Source organism: Melospiza melodia, chromosome 4 (genome assembly GCF_035770615.1).
Source record: "Melospiza melodia melodia isolate bMelMel2 chromosome 4, bMelMel2.pri, whole genome shotgun sequence".
NCBI lineage: Eukaryota > Metazoa > Chordata > Aves > Passeriformes > Passerellidae > Melospiza > Melospiza melodia.
The window spans coordinates 82,379,558-82,401,300 of record NC_086197.1 but is presented as its reverse complement, the minus strand read 5'-3'; the positions used below and the strand labels follow the sequence as shown (position 1 = coordinate 82,401,300).

Genomic DNA, 21,743 nt, shown 5'->3' with positions numbered 1-21,743 from the left:
GTTGCCCACCTTCTCCTTAATAAACACTTACCCTTTTTGCAAGGGTTAGTATCCCCTTGGACCCTCAGGTCTATGCAGCTCAGCCTTGACAGATCTGCACTTATATACCCTCTACTTTTATTCTTCTTCTAGTCTCATTTCACTTCACTTAAACATTTCCTTTTTTCTTATCTGCACTCAGAATATGAAGCAAACAGGAGGAATTTTTGTAAAGAACTTTTGTGAGGAATTTTTTTCCCATTAATGTCTTTAGGAGGAATGTTTTCCCATAAATGTCTTTGTTCAAAAATACCATGCAAAGAGTAAGTTTCCAATTAAATATTAATAAAATATCAGTATGCAAGACTAAAATATGCACACACTGTTCACATGTATTTGGGTTATATACGTTTGTAGGTAAAACCTTTGCTATAGTAAAAAAATAGAGCTGAGCACATTTAAAATAGAGTGGAAGAGTGGAAGAAACAATTTAGATAAACCAGTAGAAAATACTGCATTTCCACAACTAAAGTGGTAAAGAACAACAAATTTGAAATATTGCTTGTTTTAATTGATATTGTAGTTCCACTTGATATTTAGGAAATGGAGATCATGGGAGAGATGCAACAATTGCCATGAGTCAGCAGCTATTGATTCCCACCATCTGACAAAGGATGCCTGTGTGTGTATGTATAATTCCGACGGAGAGGAGAATGACACCAGGATTTGCAGTCTGGCTCCTGCCAAGCTCCTCCTGTGCCATACAAAACTTCTGCTAAAAATAAAATCCCAGGCAGCCTTGCTCTGTCACCCTGACCTCGGGAGGTGGGCAGCTGCATCAGGAGACTTCCCAGGTCCTGCTCCCTCTTGGCAGCCGTGCAGAAAATGTTCTGGGGGTCAGAAGGAATGATGGCTGAATCAGACGAGGGGGAGCTACAAGGAGACACGGATAAATAATTCAGAGAGACACTTGTGCTTTGGTTTTATTTGAATTAGAAATGAAACCAAGATCTTTGTAGTGGAAGGAATTTGAGAGAGAATGCTATACTTTATGTAAAGCAGCATTTGTTTAGAGGTGGAGAGAAAGCTCAGCTGTCTCCAGCTTCTTATTATGTATCTAAGAATAATATTTTTATTTTCAGTTTTATTCCTGATAAATGTAATTCAGCTTCTAATGCATCAAGATAGAAATGCCTCAGGAAATTCAAATACATATGTGGGATGTTGAATATTGCCACTTGAATTAAATGTAGTATGTTCTCAAATACAGAACTGATCTGATTTGGGTTTTCTTTCAAACAATTAGACAAAACAATTAGAATACATATTTTCTAATTACTTATCAAGTAGTTATTAACATTAGCATTTAAAGACTTTAAGAAAAAGACCAAGTCCTAACATATATTAAAAGCCAGGTTTTGTGCCATGTCACAAATGAATTTGGAAGAATAAAGACTTCTAAAAATTCACATGTAATGTAACAACTGGGGTAGCATAACAATTCTATCCAGAATATGCATTTAATACCAAAATTACTTTTAAGAGTTTTAGAAAAAAAAATTCAACACTGCTTACAAAATAACTTATTTTGCTTCATAGCTAGGAAAAAAGGGTGAAAAGAGCATGGGAATAATTTAGTCTTAGTCTGACTTTCAATAACCATTTTTAAAATAAATGTTGCCAGGCTAATTACACCTGTGGACTGTGGGTTTCATTTCAAGCTCACACATATATCAAGAACTGAATTCTGCTCCTGAATCTGCTTTATTTGAAGTTCATGTGAAGTAAGAGGGCTTATCAGATTTCCAAGTCACATCATTGCCTAAAAATGCAAACAGGCACTTCCTGATGCTGTTAAAAGCAGTTGAACTGATGGCGACTCATAGGACAAAGGGTCCACATCTATAAAAATATTCAAATATTTAATTCGTATTTATTAGCAATTTCAGTGCAGTGAGACATCTGGTTATCATTGGGCAGTGAGACTGATGGCACTGAACCAGGTTCAGTGGAAAATATTGGAAAATATTAAATAGTTAATTGCACCTTAAGCCCATATGGACTTTTATAAATCCATCCCTTCAAGGGTTAAAGGATTAGGTCCCTCTCTTGCTTTTCTGAACATGATTAATCACAAATAACAGATGTTTGATTTTATGGTTAGATAAACTACAACTAAAACACACCCTGAACCGGTCTAGCTAACCATGAGGCAGAACAAGCTGCCTCTCCCAGCTTTCTCTTTGGACAGGGACAAGATTGGGGTGCTGGTACCAATTGCTAGCCACCTTTTTGTCAACACTTAGCACCAACACCTTTTTGGGGAACCTGTTGTGACAGGCTTTGGGTGAAGTCTGGCTGAATACTCAGGTCACCTCTGCCAAAAAGTGTTTGGTCCCTGTTGCCAGTACCCTGCCTCCAACCCAGAGTCAAACCCACCTCCCTCAACCTGCAGGACCAAATCCTCCAGATGCCAAAGCACGCATATATATATATATATATATATATATATATATACACATACACACAAACTCTTTCACGTAGGAGTGTCTCTGAAAAACATATGTACAACCCACATGTGAGTGGCACTTCTGCCACACAGGAAAGGAGAGTGGGTGTGCACAGCTTTAGGGTGAAAAAAAGGTCAGACCTGTATATACCAGGGCAGCTAAAAATCAGTCAACACCAATGAGAATTTTGGGCTAGCGATCCAAATTCATCAGGAGAAAGATCAGGGATTTATAGTGTTACATGGAAATTTTGTTATATGGTTAGATGTTCTGCCCAAGGAACACCTGATGCTTACTCTCGGTCTAATTCTAATTATGAGAAATTCAAAACAACCCCCCTTCACTTTCCTTATTTTTTCTAAAGAACCAAAAAATTAAAGATTTCTTACACCAATGCCTCTGCATTTCCACAGATGTTTAATTCCATAGGTAAATGTAAAAAGCCTGCCCTTCAGTAACATTCTGTGGATCTACACAGTGGTTTGGCCAATCTTGGTTTTTAGGTACTCTTGCAAGGAGCTCTTGAGAACACATTTGGTATTTACACTCAGGAATCTCACTCTGCCAATGGTCATTTACAATAAAAAGATAGGGGTGTTTAAACCTCAAAACTGCAAACATTTGTAAGCTTATCACTCTCAGAGCACAGTTTTGGAGAAATTAATGCATTATTAACAACTCTCATAAAATCAGATCTATGGTGCCCCTGCTCTTTGGACATCTCTCAAACTGACACGTGGGGTCTGAAGAAACAAGTTACCAGCTCTGAGACACTGATCTCTGAAGAGACACTTTATTCGAACTTTTCCTAATTTTTTTTTCCTGTGACATTACCATTACTTTGGCACTGATTTAGAAAAAGATGTGTGGATTCACTTTTTTATGAACACAGACTAATTTTCCTTGTCACACCAAAGGGAGCTGGTAACCCAGTCTCACAGGAAGAGAATAAATAACAGACCCTGCTCCAGTGGAACAGAGGAACGAAGCTATATTTAAAGTGCAAGGAGGAAGAAATGGAATTTATTGTTCAGCTTCATGCAGAGAGGTGGCTGACTCATAGGCCTGTGCAACTGACAGTACTTTCAGGCAACAGCAGGAGATAAATTAATAAGGAGAAAAAAAATGTTATATTGACTAAAGAGGAAGCTAAAGAACAGCCATGACTACCCACATACTTCTGCGTGGCAGCTTTCTTCTTTTCTATTGTATAGCCAGAACACAGAAGCTGAGGCCTGTGGCTAAGTCCCATCTCATAAATTCTCATGTATTTTCTCACATGATAAGGAAACAAGCAGGATTATTTAAAAACCTCAAGAGACCAAGTTATTTATTTATATTGAAATAGAAGATTTTTTACTGCAGCACTAAGTACTTTTGAATGGTAATAGAAAACAATAAGGCAGCAGCTGAGAAAAAACTTTTTTGTGAAGAATAAGTTTGCTTTTCTCTGTGTGTGTGTGTGTGTGTGTGTGTGTGTGTGTGTGTGTGTGTGTGTGTGTGTGTGTGCATTAAGGAGTGACAGTCAGATATGCATTGTGCACAAAACTCACCTCACACTTTAGACTCATTTTCTAAAGTCTGTGCTGTTAACCAAAACTTGGGTAATTAGGGAGGGTAACAGTAAGCTACTGAAAAACTCAAGAATTTTGGGTTTTCTGATATTATTGCATCCTTTTTTTTTGTTGAACATTCACGTTCATGTCACGTTCATAAAATCTTGTCAAAAACTTGTTTGCCAGCTAGTAGAAATATCATAAACACAGACATTTGCAGAAGTGTTCACTTCAGTCATGCCCCCTGACCTTTCAAAAACTCTCTGGGTAGGAGAACTGAAAGAGGAAGGATTCTAAAATGTGCTGAAGATGGAACAGGGATGGAGGAACAGAGAGCCAGCACCCAGCCCACTGGCAGTGCCCAGCTCTGTTACACCAGGCTGTATCAGAGAGCCACAGGTGATGGATGCTCCTGGCAGCCTGGGGGTGCTGTCGGTGCAGGCTGCAGGGCTCAGCAGCCCTTGGCTCCAAAGAGGCAGCAGCAGTCAGAGGTGGGGGAAATGCCACTTCAAGCCTCTGGCACAAGCCTTTCTAACAACCATCCTTCTAATGTATGACCTACCTTACCAGCTTCTTTTCCTTCTTTGCAGTACTTTTTTCCAGTCCTTTCTGCTTTCTGTCTGACTGAGATTCCATCTTCACCAGGCAGATCACCTTAATCCTGCTATGTTTAGCTTAGTGCAGCAAGGCAGAAACTTGTCCCAAGCAATCAGATCTAGATTATGAGAGGGAAAAAAAAAATGTTTTCCATGAACTGGAGAGAGGAAAATAAGAGTAAAAATGCAAATGTGTTTCCTAGTTTGAAGATCACAGTTTGGATCATATGCTCCTAAAGCTATCCAGATACAGAAGCTATATTTTCCTACCTTTGCTATGCCTTCCTTCTCTTCCTTCCTAACAGAGGGCTTTATTTTGATTTACACAGAAGTAAGATTCAATTTTAACTGTGAAATACAAAAGAAAATGTCTCAAACTAATACTCTTTTTTTCACAGAAGAAGCATCACTTATGAGTTTAAATAATACCAAGAGATGTTATTTCCTCTAAAATATGGTATAATAAAAAAATATAATATAATATAAAAATATGGTATTATCAAATGGAAGTATTTAGAAATATGGGGTACTGAGGTTTTTAATGAGCTTTAATTCAAATTAAATTCAATTAAACACTCCTATAGAAAACAGAAAAAGTTTTGAAACCAGGGTTTTTTTCTCCCTTCCCTCTATTTACCTTCCCTTTGTTGCCATTTTAGTAAAAAAACAAAATGCCATTTTACTTCTTACATAACTAGTAAAATCCAAGGGTCTTGCAACATAAGATCAACCCCAGATTTCAAGGACGTAGTACAGTCATTTTCCATGAAATGTCATGTCTCATCTTTAATATAATTTTTGATTTTCAAGCACAGGCAGCATATGCATGCAGGGAACTCCCTTAAGGACAGAAGAACCAACCTGCATGACATAGGCTGGGACATCCTTGGGCTTGCAGCTTGCCTAAACAAACGAGCTACGGAGTCATCCGGCTGCTGTGAGTCACTCAGAATCCCACACTTATGCAATTTGGATTGCAGGATCTCTTCTGACACCTACAGGGATGGTGATGAGCCCCAGGTGGTGAGTGACACGGGATGGCCTCCAGAAAGCGGGGTCACTACGCGGATGGCACTGCCTCACCTGGCCAGGGCACAAGTGCAGAACCACCTTGGGACAATGACTCGCTCCCTGGCCCCGAGCTGGAGCCAGGCTTTGTCACCGGGCTGCCCGAGTCAGGGTTTCTACATTTCAGGTGAGTTTGTCGGGCAATAAAAATGCTCGAAAGCATTTCAGTTATTCACACTGCTGTTCCTATCAGTGTGAAGGGAAGCAGGTTTGGGTTACATTCTCAAATAAGCCTCAGCAGTCTGCCTGAGGGATGTAGGAGGCTATGTGTTTTGACTTTCAGTAGGAATCACTCATGCAGTTCATTTGAATGAAAGGTTGATTTTTTCCACCTTAACTACAGACTAGGATTTCCATGATAAAACAAATTACAGCTCTATTCTTAGAAAAGTAAAACATAGTCTCATCGCGTGTTGTACTAGTAATGATGCACGTGGTCAAGTTTGTCCAACATTTTTGCATTGTTACACCCTACTTTTGGGGTACTTGAACCCCAAGTAAAAGCAGGGAGATGCTCCCTGATCTTTTGCTCTCCTGTACTTTCTTGGGGTGACCACAGAGGAAGCAGCTACCAGATGAGTGTGAGGGGAAGCAGACAGGGCAAACAACCAGGGAAGCAGGCAGAAGGTGGGGCAAAGGCCAGGGCCTCCAGAGGGACCAGTGGGGATGAGCAAAGTGGAGCCAGGCAGGGGGACAGAGAGCTGCCAAGGGACTGCCTCTTTTGCCATTTCCTATTCTTTCAGCCTCTGACTTGAAGATATTTTTACAGACAAAGTGCTGCACAAACCATAGGTTTTCTGGTTTTCTCTTTCAGGTTTTCACCCGCATAAGGTGAAAAGAATAATAAACCACATTTAGTATCCCAAAAGGTTTTCTTCTGAAATGGCTGTAAAAAGAATATTGTGAATGGGTCAGGTGGGTTCTCAGCCACACATTGGCAGCCCCACTCTTCTGATATTTCAGTTGTGTCTGTGCAGATCACCAATCTTCAGTACACTTCCTCAGACAAAGTTTTGAAATTTGCTAAATAATTGGTTTTGGTACACAGAAAGAAACAGAAACTCACTCAGATGGAGCACCATGATTTGCTGAAGAGCTGGCAGTGACCATATGCACTAAAAGGCTATTTCTGTCACACAAATTAGCAAATAGGTCCCTGAATTCAGGCAGAATATAACCTAGTCTTCTGCAGAGGGCCAGCACAAGAACCATATGTCATTTAAATGCCATTTAAATGCTATTTTAAAGGCACTAGTAGGACTCCTCTGCTCCTTCACTCTTTCCATGGGGATTAATTTGGTAAATGTCATTTTTATACCGTTTTCAAAGGCAAATTGTACTTTACATTAAGGAAGTGGCACCATCTTGTGGCTGAAAATGAAAGTGTATTTTCTTTAGCAACGAAGTTGTTTTTCACTTTTCTTTCATTCCCCCCCTCCTTTTTTTAAGGTTCTCATAATTCTACAGAGCAGCCCTTTGAGTCTAAAAACTAATCATCGTTTCAGAAGACTTTTGCACAAGGCTGAGATTTATTATGCAAAAAATGCACAATATTATGAATACCTACCTTGCCACACAGATTTCTGACACACTGCCTAATGTCATAGAAAGATTTTTGAAAAATTCTTTTGAGGCCAGTTTCATAAAATTAGGAAAAAAAGATTACTAAAACATTCATCAAGAAAAGAATGCCTACATTTGCAGTGGCAATGTCTTACTCCAAGAAGTGAGTCAAAATTCTTCAAATCCACATGCAGAAGATTTGTTTATTTAAGCCTATACTTGAAGCCTCAGTGAAATTATCCAATCTAGATTTAAGCATAATGTGTGGCTTTGCCTTTACTCATGACTTCTCAGGACCATTAGCAAAGTTCCTGCAAGTTTAAAGCTAATAATACAGCTATGTAACAATTTATTTAAAAACTGATACCCTGCCTTCACTCTTAGAACTTACAAGTTGCATACTTTTTTTAAAATAACTAAATTTCTTCATTTAAAGGACTAGTCAGAATTGTCAGCATTCTACTGTAAAGGCAGAAAAAAGAGGATATTGTGGAAGATGAGTATTAGCAGATTGCTCAATATGCAAACAGCTGTACAGCTAAGAGTAAGTGGGCAGAGCTCAAGCTTGTTTAAAGGCCTGCTCATAACTACTGGCAATCACCTCGACGAGACTCATCTCTTTTTAGATATCACCAGTGCAAATGTCTACACCTGCACTGGTCACCAAGGCTTGTTTTGAAGTCTTTAGGGAGTAAGAGCTGCTTTTAAGATGCAGTTCATCTCATCCTGTACCAGATATCAGAAGTTGATCAGCTGACTCATTTCTCTTCTTTGGTTATAAAAGGAAAATGATGTGATTAGCATAGGTGCCAATAAATCCTGCAGTGATCTGCACACAGTCAAACAAATCCTACCCCTTGTGGCTCATAGAAATAACATTATCAAGATTTTTTTGAGCCCTGTGGATATTTAATTCAACTCCAAATGACTTTAAAAAGAGAATCTTAAATATATATTTCAAGAGCAACCTCTAAAAATAAAAAAAAAATTAAGAGCTATTAAATAGCTTAATATGGATTGTACTTGCTGTGTCAGGAGGTTGGCATTATCCTTTGTGGTGAACCTATAAGGGGAACTATATATTATAGCAGCAGTTGCTTTACATTTAGAGGCACTTTCTGTTCATTTTGCCATTGCTAAGTATATGTAGAAAGTGGCATTAACAAAGATTAACATGTGAAGTAACAATAAATGTTCTTTTTAATCACTGAAATAGAAGGGCACCACTTAAAAATGAGGTAGGAAAGGAATATAAAGAGATATACATATAGATATACAGATATACATATATATATGTATAACGTTGTAAAGGCAATTCATAAGAAAATGCTTCCACAAAAACTTATTTAGCAAGACCATAATTACCTAGAATGTAGGCAGCACAGATTAAAAGTGTTTATTGCAAACCAGCTCAATTATTCAACCAATGAGAAAAGATACCAGAACCACACAATAAACACAACTGGGGAAGCTAAACTCTGCAATTACATGTCCAGTGTTTAAGAAAATGACAATTCCTAGCCCAGCATAAAGCCCTCTAAGAGTTAAGGAGTTTGCCTAGGCTCCCTGACTCCATGTTTGTATGGAAGCAATTGCACAGACCGAAAGCATCATGGAAATATTGCCTTAGGCAAGGCAAGGATCTGGTTGACCCTTTGGCCAATTATTGAACTGAAATTCTTTTGATGTTAGAAGCAGCATGACTCAGCTAAATGCCAGCCACTCCACCCACCTTTTATCTCCTGCTGTGCTCCTTCAGTAGAAAATGCCACCAAGATTAGAAACTGTTCCTGCACTATCCTGGGCCTGACAGCAAGGATGATGACTTTTCCCAAATCTCTGCTCCTGCCATTGGCATCCCATCCTCACAGAATTAAAACAGGGGCATAAGTTCAGTGAAAAATCCTCTGAACATTAAACTTTGCCTCATCAATTTGAACAGAATTTTGAGAGAGCCTGAGAGAACCCAGAGCCAGGTTTGTAATTGCTGAAAGCATTGCCACCATCATTGGTACACTGATTACCATGCTGTCATGTTCTCTGCACTTCCTTGATGTGCCTGTATTAGAATGAACACTTACTATAGTTTCTCTTTTTCAGTATTTTTGGTGGGGCAAGTGAGAGATCACTAGAAACACTGGAAACAAACATAACATTATGAAATGGAAGCTATCAGAAAATTTATCCAGATTTATTTTTATCAATATTTATCAATCAAGAAAGATTTTGTTAACATTCTGACAAAAATATGGCACAAAGCAGAATAATTGGAAATTTCTTCATTTAGTAATCATACATTTAACAAACCTTGATGATCCAGTCTCTGTACCTTTACTCTCTGTAACTAAACTCAAGAGAGGCATAAGTCTACTTGCTAAGAAACCAAAAAGAGATTTAATAGAATAATTTAGAATTTAAGTCAGCAGTGGCTGAAAATAGAATACAAAAGAGTTGCATACTGAGCTATGGCTGTTTCCAGGTCTGGAAAAATTCCCACACTTTTTCTTAGTAAAAATATCATCTACCTCACTTCAGGTAAGACTACCCACTGGAGAACCAGTCATGTTTGCAGTGCCTTTGAAATCTCATACATCTGTTGAACTCAACAAGCATCCACTACAGATCTCCTTGCTTCATTGTAAATGTCTACCATAGGAAGAGATTTACATTTAAGGGCAACTGCTTACAAAACTGGCAAACCATCAGGACTCTGAGAGTGGGAGGTTTTCCACATGACTTTGGATTCAAATTATCTTGCATGACCAGCAGTGATATCAAAAATCCATGTGAAGGAGCAGAGCTATTCAAAGTTTTCCAATAAAATGCATCTTGGAAATCCTGCCTGTCCTGAGGCCCTGGGGTATAAAACCTCATCCAGACAGAAAGCTACATTGAAAGTCCAGTTACAGCCTCTGCTGCTGCAGAAGTTTCAGTACAAAATGCATTGGAAAGGCCAAAGACAAGTGATGCTCTACAAGATTGTTTAAAGTAAATGGTTCTTTCTCATCAGATTTTACTTTTACCCAAGTGGACAGGATGCATCCTTGTTCGAATAGAAGTGCAGGACACAAAAGAACAGTGATTATATACATACAAATAATGCATACATATACACATAAAATACATACATACACGTGCATGAATGCTCCCATCTCTGCAATACAAGGCAATTTGAATGAAACCAACTGTAAATAGCTGTGCTGCTCTCTGGATTGTGGGCTGGCAAGAGCCAGGGAGTGATACAGACCTGTAAAGTTCCTGTTTTGCTGGAGGGAGAGAGGTTATGGCTGGTGGGAAACTACTGCTAATCTCAGAGAGTATATTATGGCTGATTAATTTTATGGACTACACTGGTTAATGGATTGTTTTGTTTCCAAATACTTTAAATCTCTGATTGCTGGCTCAGAAGAATGTGTAGAAACCAACTCACTTGTGTAGATTCTTTACTGGGTTTTGTTCATCTGCATGTTCAAATGTTTGGCATAACTTGAGCTATTCAGTCTTACCAACAGAAAAGCATATGTACAGCAAAGCACAAACTTTGATGTTTTATTAGTAGCTGATTTTGAGTGAAAAGAGAAAGTTAGAGCAGCTGATCACTAGCAGTAAACAATAATTTGCTTTAAGAAACAAGAAATAACATGTAGACATGGACGTTGACAAAAATTATTGCTACAAGACAGAAAATGTTAATAGTAACACTCTTGAAGTGGCAGGGCCTCACTGCATTTCTCTTTTGGCACTCCTGCATTCTGAGAAGCACAGTGGTGAGCTGCATGGGGTTTGTAGCTTACAAATACCTTGCAATGTCCTTCCCCAGGAAGATACTACCAGTGCAGATCTTAAGCTGGATAGAGGCGGTGATAGCAGAAGGGTGAAAACAAGAAATAACTTGCACAGCACCATGTGCCTGACCTGATGCCAGAGGGGATTATATTAGGAGTGCTGGCTTTTAAGCTCATGTAGCTGTGTAGACTTTGAGAACTGCTTCAGAATTGCCACCACAAAGAAGTATCTGTGTCCAAAAGCTTCACCTGAGCCCAGCCCAGCAGCCAGGGTCAGCATCACAAAATTGTGGCCACACACTGGCATTTCTGAGTGCTTGGATTTAATCAGAACAGGGACGTTACACATTCCCAAAATAGCTGCTGGTGCTGCCTTCTCTGTTGTTCCAGAAAGCTGTCCAGCATCTTCACATACCCTCTTCTCAACATTCTTCCTGTGCATCATTACAACATCATCTCTGATCTCTCTAGTTTTCTCCTTCATGTGTATGCTCAGCATCCCAAGTGGGTTGACTGGCATTACATTTGCCAATTGTTTTAAATATGGGAAACTGTAATTTCCCCAATGCTTTTTTTTTAATTGTGACAGGAGTGGTGTTTGAAATTTTTAATAATTTTGCACACATTTACACTTTTCACTTATAGGTAACCCAGAGTTTACAGGCAAAAACTCAAAATTAAGCCAAAACTGATAGTTATGGGAGACAAAGTTGATGAAAACACAAAATAAGTTTAGAGGATATTTTTTTTCCTAAATTTTGTACACTTAAAACACAGGCCAGGAAGTATTGTGATAGTTATTTTCGTTTAACTGAAATACTTGTTTCAAGTGATGTTTGCAAGAACAATATCCAGCTCTAACATGATATTGAAATAAACCCAACAATTCTTTATTTATGTGGCTGTTGCTTTATTCCTGTGGGCAAACACCATTTAGATAATTGCTGCTGGCTGATGGGCTCTGTACCATTAGGTATCCTGTCCTCCTGCAGCCAGGCACAGCCCAACCTCATGGCTTGTCACAGCTACATAAACTCCCTGCAGATCATTCTCTCGGATACTGCACCTTAGTGCCCCCGCACTCAGTGAGAGGAATTTATCCCTCAGCTTTTATAGAAGTGCATTGTTTAATAGGGTTGCATTTAAATTTCTATAAAGGTTGTCAATCCAATGCTTATGACTCACAATGGAAAATTCCTCCCAGAGAGACTTTATTTAACCACTGACTTCTAGATTCAGAGAATTAGCAGTATACTGCAAAGAGAGGTAATAAACTTTCCTTTCTTTTAAATTAACCAGCAATCAGTTCTGGCTTCAGAAGTTTTATTACTTTTCATTAAAGGCAGTGGAGATTGTCTGTTATTGGAAAATGCGAAAGAGAGTGAAAAAGCTTTTTGACAAGACCCATTACACACATTTTATCATGTATTTTCTACTCAAAGCAATTTCACTGCTGTAGACTAAGCAGAGAGTTAAATTAATATTTGACAGATTTGTTTGGAAGCTACTGTTCTTCAAAGGACCCCCAAATCATTATTAGTTTTAGAAAACTTCAGACAGAAGGATTTTGAATTCCTTCCATAGCAGTGATTGGGTTTATTATTACTTTTTAGATGGCAAGATACCTAAAAGACAAAGATGAACAGAAAAACTAAAGGGATTTTCTGGACTGAGTCCTGTCCTTTGGTGTTAAAAGCAACACTGTATAGAATCGCTTTGTCTTGAGCTCCAGCTTTAAAGCACTAAAATCTTTTAGTTCCCACTTAATTCTGCTGGAGACACATTACAGACTGTTCTCAGAATTAGGAATCTGTACATTTCTCTAGAAATGTGTCTGTTATTAATTTATAAATACTTCTGGAACGAACATCATCTTTTACTTAAAAAAATATATTTCCTCCCTGTTGATTGAAAATGACTCTGTTGATTGTTAAGAAATTACATGTAGGAACAGAAATTATATCAAGTCAACAGAAATTATACCTATTCATTGGAAGTATATATATATATATATATATATATATATTATATTTTCTTTGATCTTCTGTCATTTTGTTTTGCCATGGTGCCTCATCTCCTCTTTCCTATTTTCCCATTTCCCAGACATGCTATTTATCCTCTGAACCAGTTCCAATCTAAATTCACTTCTAGAAAGTGGACAGAGAGAATCATACACGTTATTCCTGATAAGGTGCTTTAGGGCCTTGCACAATGGCACTAATGCATCCCTGGCTTTTGTGGGAATCTCTCAGCAGAAGCCCCAGGGACCTGCATTCATCTTTCTAAGGCCACATTGCCAGGGCAACTCCCAGCCACACCTGGATCTCCCCTGCAGTCATTCTCAATCCAGACCCTTAAGCACTGATGTTTTTACTACTCAGTTTCATCTCATTTCTACAAGTCATACTCAAAGCCACTGTGCTATTTCTGTCTAATATTCTGATCCTACTCATATTTGAGCACAATAAATAATGGATAAAGACAACTCATACTGCAAAATTAAGCAGAATGCAGGCTATGGATTGCACCATATTTAAAATAAATCACACGTGGTTATAGACTTTGGCAAATGTCTTGTGTATTCAAGAACAATATTGAGAATTGAGTGAGTTATTACTTCATTTCTTAAAAACCCAACAGTGTAAATATGAATTGATTTTTGTCTTCTCTTCTGAACATTTAGAGTTTGTGCATTTATTTTAGTCCATCTGCTTTATACCGTTCCTTAGGCAAACACTGGGTTACTTCAGTGTGAAGGAAGTCTCTGCATGACACAGGGCTGGGTAATGTTCTCTTTGCAGCCTTGACCTTGCCCATGGAGAGAGCCAGAGAAAGGAGAAGCACAGATTCAGTGCAGCAGTTGAATACACCTAAACCTGCTTTGGAGATTGGAACTATGACTAAGTTGTACATGAACAGAGATTCTGGGTTACAGAACACCATAAAACTTAGAAGACCATTCATATTCCCACAGTCTTATGTAACAACTGACAGAACCAGAGAACACAGTCTTAAGCTGCGCCAAGGGAAATATTGGCTGGATATTAGGAAGTTTTTTTACAAAAAGGGTGATAAAGTGTTGGAATGGCTTGCATGGGGAGGTGGTGGAGTCACCATCCCTGGATGTATTTTAAAAAAAGACTGCATGTGGCATTTGGTGCTATGGTCTAGTTGAGGTGTTAGGCCTGGGTTGGACTCAATGATCTTGAAGGTCTCTTCCAGCCTAGCGGACCTGTGATTCTGTGATTTATAACAATAAGCAATCTAGAAATGCAAGGTAATTTATTTCTTGTTACATGCTGGCAATCTAGATGACATTCAGAAGCAGGAGAACGTAGTAGCTAAAGGCTGCCACTTCTGCCACTAAATGTTTCTCATGTTTTCTTGTTCTGATCACTCTAGAAATAAAACCTCCTATCAAAAATAACTGTCATATTGTGTCTTTATGGGAATAACCTTATATTGCCTATACATTAAGTACACATCAGCCTACTGCAATGTGTGGGCAGAGTTAAAATAGCATAGAAATCTTAGGGAGCCTTATTCCACTTGAATTGAACAAATTACTTTCCACCACTGTTAAAAATGGTTCAGGTTTTAGGAAGTTTAGTGAAAAATTAAACCCCCCCACCTTAAGCAAACACTGCAGGCTAAGCTTATGGAAAATTATCCTCATGTTAATCAGCTGTACATGCTGACAAACTTGTTCTTTTCTGGTTGCCTAGCTGTCTACCAACCTCCTCTGGCACCCCGCCATGACCTCAGTGAAAGAGCTGCTATTGCAGCAGCAAGTATGTTCTCAGAAAGCCTTATTAGCTGTGCTGTAGGTTTCTAGTTATTGAACAGCAACTCGTTGTACTTTAATTATTGTGACAGTATATGAAATAAAAATGCTGGGTTTCATCTTTTAAATAGACACGAGAAAATTCAAGGTCAAGAAAGCTAACCCGACAAAACAGGTCAGCGTTACATGTTGTGCTGTGGCAGCAAACACTACAAAACCAAATCCACATTTCAGAATGGTAGGTCTAAAGTTGCCATATATATATATTTATATTTATATTTATATTTATATTTATATTTATATTTATATTTATATTTATATTTATATTTATATTTATATTTATATTTATATTTATATTTTTATATATATAATTTTAACACATGTAATGATAGGCTTGAAGAACTATGATATCTACGAATAAAAAAGTTACACATCTTCCAAAATTTATTTGTCACAAAGTATAGAAACTGAACTAAATTTCACTACTTCACTCTGTAGCACACAGAATCAGTATTTATTAAAGGGTAAGTTTTAGGAGGAGGACTGCTGTGGATGTTCTCCAAGTTTAACAGTTTCTTCCCACATCAGCCACTGGGTTCTCATATGTGCTTAAAAGGCAGTTGGGCACCAAAACTATACAGGGCTTCAAGCAATGCTATGCTACACATATACCAGCATTTTAGTTATTAAAAGTCAGGTAGGTATGTTCTTATTGGACAACCACTCCTTCAGGTAGAGTTGGTGAGCATGAGCAAAGTAGATATCCACATAAAGCACTGACATAATTTGTATATCCCATCCTAACATACCATAGGAAGAGACCTTAATTGAAAATAATAATAGAGTAGCCAGGAATGTACCAATTAAAATAACTTGTCTGTCTGTGCTAAATCTCAGATATTCCTAAGGTCTTAAGGAAATTAACCTGTCTTTACTTACTAGAATGCAATCGAAAACTTACTTAGTTCTCTCAGAGGTGAAGCAACTGCACAGACTACAGTTCTTACTGATGGGTCATATGCACTAAGCAACATAACTGTTTGGAAAAAAAATTAAATTAATACTTTTCATCCATCTTCTCAAGCCAGCTTGAAGCATGTACAATTTTGGTTTGTTTATATATGTTAAAACTCCTACAGCATATATTTGTTAAGCTTTTAGATTTTTAAAGTATATTCTCTTTTGCCTATAAAAACAATATAATTCACAGTACCAGTTGCTCTAGTTGGCCTACAGCTTATATAAGTGACCTCCCCAAACACAAAAATCAGGCTGATCAAGATATGCATGTTCTCAATCTTGCTTTCTGAGGTGGAGCCATACACCTGCAAGAACACTGATGCATAAAGACTGCTCTCTCTTTTCCCCCTCCCTCCCAAATATTTGCATCAGCAGGCAAAACCCACACAGAAGCAAAACAGTTAAAGAAGTAGCAGAGACAGTATGATGCAACAGAGAAGCCCCATATAGGTGCCCAAAGCTGCCCTTTGACAGGGTTTCAGTCTTTGGCCTCCTGGAGAGCAGCAGCAGCAGCAGAGCAGGACTGCCTGGACACAGCCAGCCCTGACACACCACAGGGCTGCAGCAGTAAGGATCTGCAGGTGTGAGCCCCAGTACAACCTCAGTGAACAACAAAGATGTAGTTCATGCCAATCCATTAAGGTTGTTATGTGCCAGACAGAGAATTAAACATTTTTTTTAAAAAGGGAAAATAAATAAAAACTATATAAAAGTTATTAAATCATCCATCAAAAGGATCCAAGAAGCAATTGTTGCTGAGTTGCATTACATATTTGCCAGTTGCTCATTGACCTGTTGGGAGCAAACTATTGACCTCAAGGCAGATTTTAGAGGGCAAGTATGTACTTTGTTCTTAGCACTTACAGTAAAAAGGGTGCATTTTGAATGCACTTGCCTGTGCTTCCCTCCTGTCAGTAAAGAGGAGGCTTCCTGGTCAGAACCATGCTGATCAGGGTGGGAGGTCAGTCACGCTGCAAATAAGAACTGACGTTTCAAAGCCAGAGCAAGATTTTTGTTGTTAAGGAAATGTGCTCTAACAACAGATTTGCAGATCACACTAAGGAAAGAACATGTGGCTCTTTTGCTTTTTTTAACTGGGGAGGTTCTTGAGCTCCATGGTGGCTGACTAATGGCTGAAGGGGGATTTTATTACATTGAATTCAAAAATTGTCTGGAAACTTACAGGAAGGAATAAATATTCCCTTTAACACCTGCAAATAAAACAAGATTACCTTATTTACTCCTCTCTCATGGTTATTGCTGAGTGTAAAATTCAAGAAGTCATACCTTTGCTGAGTTATAAACCAAGCAAAGAGAATAAAAAGATTGTTTCAAAAAGCCCTGTGCCATACAATTTTGAAGATGAGCTCTAATGCAAGGCTAGACATTACTTGAGCTGGGGAAAGAAAAATGTTTTCCCAAAACTTGCAGAGCAGCTACAGAACTGTTGCACAGTTGCTGCACGCAATGATCAGTAAGTAAGAGGAGAGAGAGGACACCCCAAATTCCAGTATGTTTTTAGTCCATCTTCCTCACAGTCTTGAAAAGGAAAGCAATACAGTCTGATGCTTCAGGCCACAAAGGAATTGCTGAGGAGCTCTTGAAAAGAGCTAGATATCCCCATAACTCAAAAGTACAATTCTATATCCAAAGCAAAACCAATCTTATCCTTTGTTGAGTAAACTGGAAGGGCACAAATTTCTTTTCTTCAAGTAAGCAGTCTGATGTCAAAAATGAGGGCTAGAAAAGATACAAACAAATGACAAATACAATGGGCACTACAGGAAGAGAAAAGTTCTAGCTGGCACCTAAGACAGGATTTGTGCAAGAAATGAAAGAACTTATTGTACCACAGCACTGGTTCTCAGGCTGCAGCGTGCTCACTCTTGCGGCAAGGACACTCTGCTGCCCACCAAGGGGGAGGCTGCTTCCTACTGACACATGGAATCTGCACAGGCCTTGCTGACCAATTAGAATAAAACTTCACTGTCCTCTCTGGCAACTTTTGTTGCTAAATCTTGTTGTTCTGTTATTGAAACCTACAGCATATGAATTCAGTATAAAGCAAATAAAACACCATAGGTTTGATCCTCTTTCTTCTAGACTGTTCCTCACCTGAAACAGATAATGCAAAAATTTTGAGACAGAAAATACAGTGATTGAATCTGAAATGAGCCTTAACTTAATAGATTATTCAGTTACCTCTGGGGGGTACCTCTCAGGGCTGTGACTCCTCAACTTCAAAGGCTCAGAACACAGAGAGCAGAAGGGAATGAGTGGAATATCAGTAAAATAATTAATATATTATTTGGCATCAATTCAGTAGCAGGGCAAACCCAATCCTCTTCAGTGGGATGTCTGTTGAGAAAAACATGATTTACTCAAAAAAGAGAACTTGTGTCTTCACAGATGCAAACCCACTTCCAATCACAAAGACAGTTCCTCATTTTCAGTTACCACAAGTGGTTTTGCAGTGAGCAGAGTGGTGTTTCCTACAGGCCCAGCCAAAAAGGTTATTGAGGGCAAGGCAGCTTGCTTCATTCTTGTTCATTCCCAGGCTGCCCTCCTGCGTGGTCACAGTAATCACAAGCTCTCAGTGCTGATCTCCCCCAGCCCTGCTCTTGTGGTCGCTGCAGCGAGGTTTGTGCTTGTCCCAGACTGCACCACTTGTCACTGCAAATAACATGAGATGGAAGAGATGGCAGGAATTTTTTTTTCCCCATGGAAAGCCATATTCTCTGTTCCCCTTGCTTGTTCTTTGATGCAATCAACTCTCTCTTCATTTTATGGAAAACAAGAAAACCAAACTGTGACAAGATCAAGACCTGGGAAATGCAGTGATGATGCGACCAACAAAATAATAAATCCTTGGATAACTTTTTTTCCACTTATATAGTTCAGTCATTAATAAAATCTTTAAGGTATGATTCATAGCACTAGAAAAATTAACTTTAGGTAGCAAGCTTTCCTCGCATTCTTACTCCATCTTCAATTGTAGAATGCTACTTAGGAAACAGTGTGAATATTTAAACTGTGAAACTCAAAGTAGGAACTATTAGGGTAGAGGTTCACATTTAAAGATAAAATTCAATTTTCTGTCAAAGGTAACTCTGTCAAGGATAATAAAATCTATTTATTAAATAAATATTTATAATATAGATCTTTAAAATCAAGACACTTACTTATATTGATACACATTATGCAATTTCCAATGTATTTCAGTACCTTGGTGGTATCCTGAAATGGAAAAATAGGAAAGAAGAGGAGCTTCCCAAGAAGCTCATAGACATCAGCAATGGGTAACAATTTGAACCCAAAGGAGCACAGTGAGAAATTCAGAGGACAGCCTCCAATAAAAAGCAATTGCCCTAAGTCAGCAAGAGCACTCCTACATCTTCAAAATACAGACAGGTGACTCTACTTTGTGGCTTTCCTTCAGAGAACTTTGCTTCAAATTGGATGCTTTATGCAGAAACAGCAGGTTTTTGCTGATATGACTGCAAATACATATATCAAGGCAAAAAATCAATTTTCAGTGGATCCCATGGATTTATCCCAACACAGATATTGGTGTTTCCCCTTCCCTTCAGGACTCACTGTTTAGCCATTATATGAAAACAGCAACAGCTTTTGAATAATTAATGAAACACAGGGACTGAAAATAGACCTCTTTTCTTCCCTTTCCTGCCTCCCCTTATTAAAAAAGCAAACAAAATCCTAACAATAGAGCCTGAAGGTTAAAAGGCCCTTAAGAATATCTACCAGCCAGCTGGTCTGAAAAGAACAGCATGAAGCAAAATGCATCACCTGTAACACCCAGGCAGCATGGCAAGATCAAGGAACAAATATCAAAAGTTTTTAGAGAGAAAAAAAAATATCAAAGAATACAAGTGATTAGAAGATGAGGACAATACCACCATACACCCATTGAAGGTGTACTACATTTGTTATTTACTCCACCAGCAAGGGAGGCATGTAAATTTCCCCAAAATGGCTTCAGCTAGACAATAATTGTTTCATTCATGAAATAAAAAAACCCCCAAACAAGCAAATCTCAAAAAAAATAAAACCCACAAAATACTGTCTTGTAAATTGCTTCCAAGTGTTTTATCTTTTTCCATACATTTGCAATGAAAGAAATGCTGCCAATATTTTATAGCTTAAGCATTTCCCAGTAAAATACACACATGCTTACACAGAAAGTGTGTACTTTACAGAAAGTATGTAACACTGAAGAACCTCGGATTGCTGAGAAGTATTTAGAAACACTTGGTTCCTACTGGTTTTCCTTTACAGTAACACTCCAGTCACTTCTGAGAGATCTGGAGATTGAGGAGTCTTGTATATGCATGCATTTCAATCTATTTTTATGGTGTAAATTCGGGATTTTCTTCCATATTCTCCCTTCCTTACATTTTGGGACACAGTTACAAGTTCTTAAGAACAGGCAAAAGGGCCTGTAAGTAGAGCAGAAGGGGCTGCCATCTTTTGGAAGATACTGAAAGTCAGTTCAGCATCATATAAAGACTTGTGTTCCCAATTTTTTCTCCTGCCTTCCCTGGTTTGTTTCCTCTTGTACTTCAGTTCTTCTGTAGAATGTACGGTACAGTTACAGTGGGGGACCTTCCCCCTTTCACCTAGCACCTTCCACACAGACCATTAATTTATCAGAGGATGAGACACACTCTTCACCTAAAACCACAGAAAACTAGCAAGGTGCTCACTTTGATATCTGTTTTTCACTTTTGCACGTGAGAAACGTGAACATTTGTTTTGTGCAGCTGAAAGCTGCACAAAATAAGCAGCAGGGCTTTGGGTCTTGGGGTTTTGAAATGTCTTCAGCCTTCATCGCAGCTGGTTGCTGTCACACGGAGAGAAGCAGGGGGAAGAGAAATCTGGCTGACAAAGGCTGTTTATTGTATACGTGATTTCTCCTCAGCAGCTGGCCCCTGGAGAGCCGAAACACCTACTATTCACCTCAGACTGCGCCAGGCAGCGTTTGCCCGTGGGTGGGTGACACCCCCGCCCGGGCTCCCCGCTGGCTGGCACAGCGACACGCCGGCTGGGCAACAAGCTTCCTTTCTGAAACCGAGAAAAGACGTTTGGGTTACAAACTACACCGGGCTCCCCTGACAGCTGAAGGGCTTCCAGCACACGCTGGTTCCCGCACCCCGGCGGGCGGCCCGGGCACCCCGCGCTCAGGCGATGTTGTCGGGGCCCCTTCGCGCTCCGGGCGATTCCCCCACAGACCCGAGCTCCCCACGGGCTGAGACCGGGCGGCACTGCCCCTCATGGCACTGCCCCTCCCGGTTCCCACGGCTCCGGGACAGCGGCCGCGTCCCTACGGCGGCGACCGCTCCTCCTTTTCGTCATTTTCTTGTCTTTCTTCTTCTCCGTGCTCTGATCACCCCCGTTCTCCTCCTCTGCCCCCGCGGGCCGCCCATGCCCGGCACCGCCCGGCCCGGCAGGTACCGAGGGGGCGGGCACGGAAGGCGACGCCCTCCCCTCCCCCCGCACGGCGCATGGTCGCGGCGGCCGCGCGCTCGCCGGGCTCCCCCTTGGCTGCCGCGCGCCGTGGTCTCGCCCGCCCCCGCTGCCATGTTGAATCGCGCGGCCGCCGGGGCCGGGCCGGAGTTGGAAGTTTAGGGGCGGGAGCGATCGGGATCGGCCCCGGCGCGGAGCGGCTCCGGCGCGGCTGCACGGCTGCCCGGCACCCCCTTTCCCGACCGCCCACCTCCGCGGCACCCTGCCCGCCGCCCCTCTTTTCTTCCCTCCTTCCCCGGTCCCGCGAAGAGGCTCAGCGATGCGGCTGCTGTGAGGCCCCGGCGGCGGCGGCGGAGGAGGAAGGGGAGGAAGGGGCCGCGGGCGCCATCGGTCGCAGG

At 40.0% G+C, this 21,743-nt stretch overlaps 1 long non-coding RNA gene across 1 annotated transcript; it reads right to left on the bottom strand.

Moving 5' to 3' along the window:
• Nucleotides 1-790: 790 nt before the first annotated feature.
• Nucleotides 791-15,846, bottom strand: LOC134418102 (uncharacterized). Its single transcript, XR_010027697.1, has 3 exons — nucleotides 15,803-15,846; nucleotides 4,608-4,760; nucleotides 791-912 (listed from the first exon to the last, which is right to left on the bottom strand). It is a non-coding gene; the product is annotated as an uncharacterized LOC134418102 (long non-coding RNA).
• Nucleotides 15,847-21,743: the final 5,897 nt, after the last annotated feature.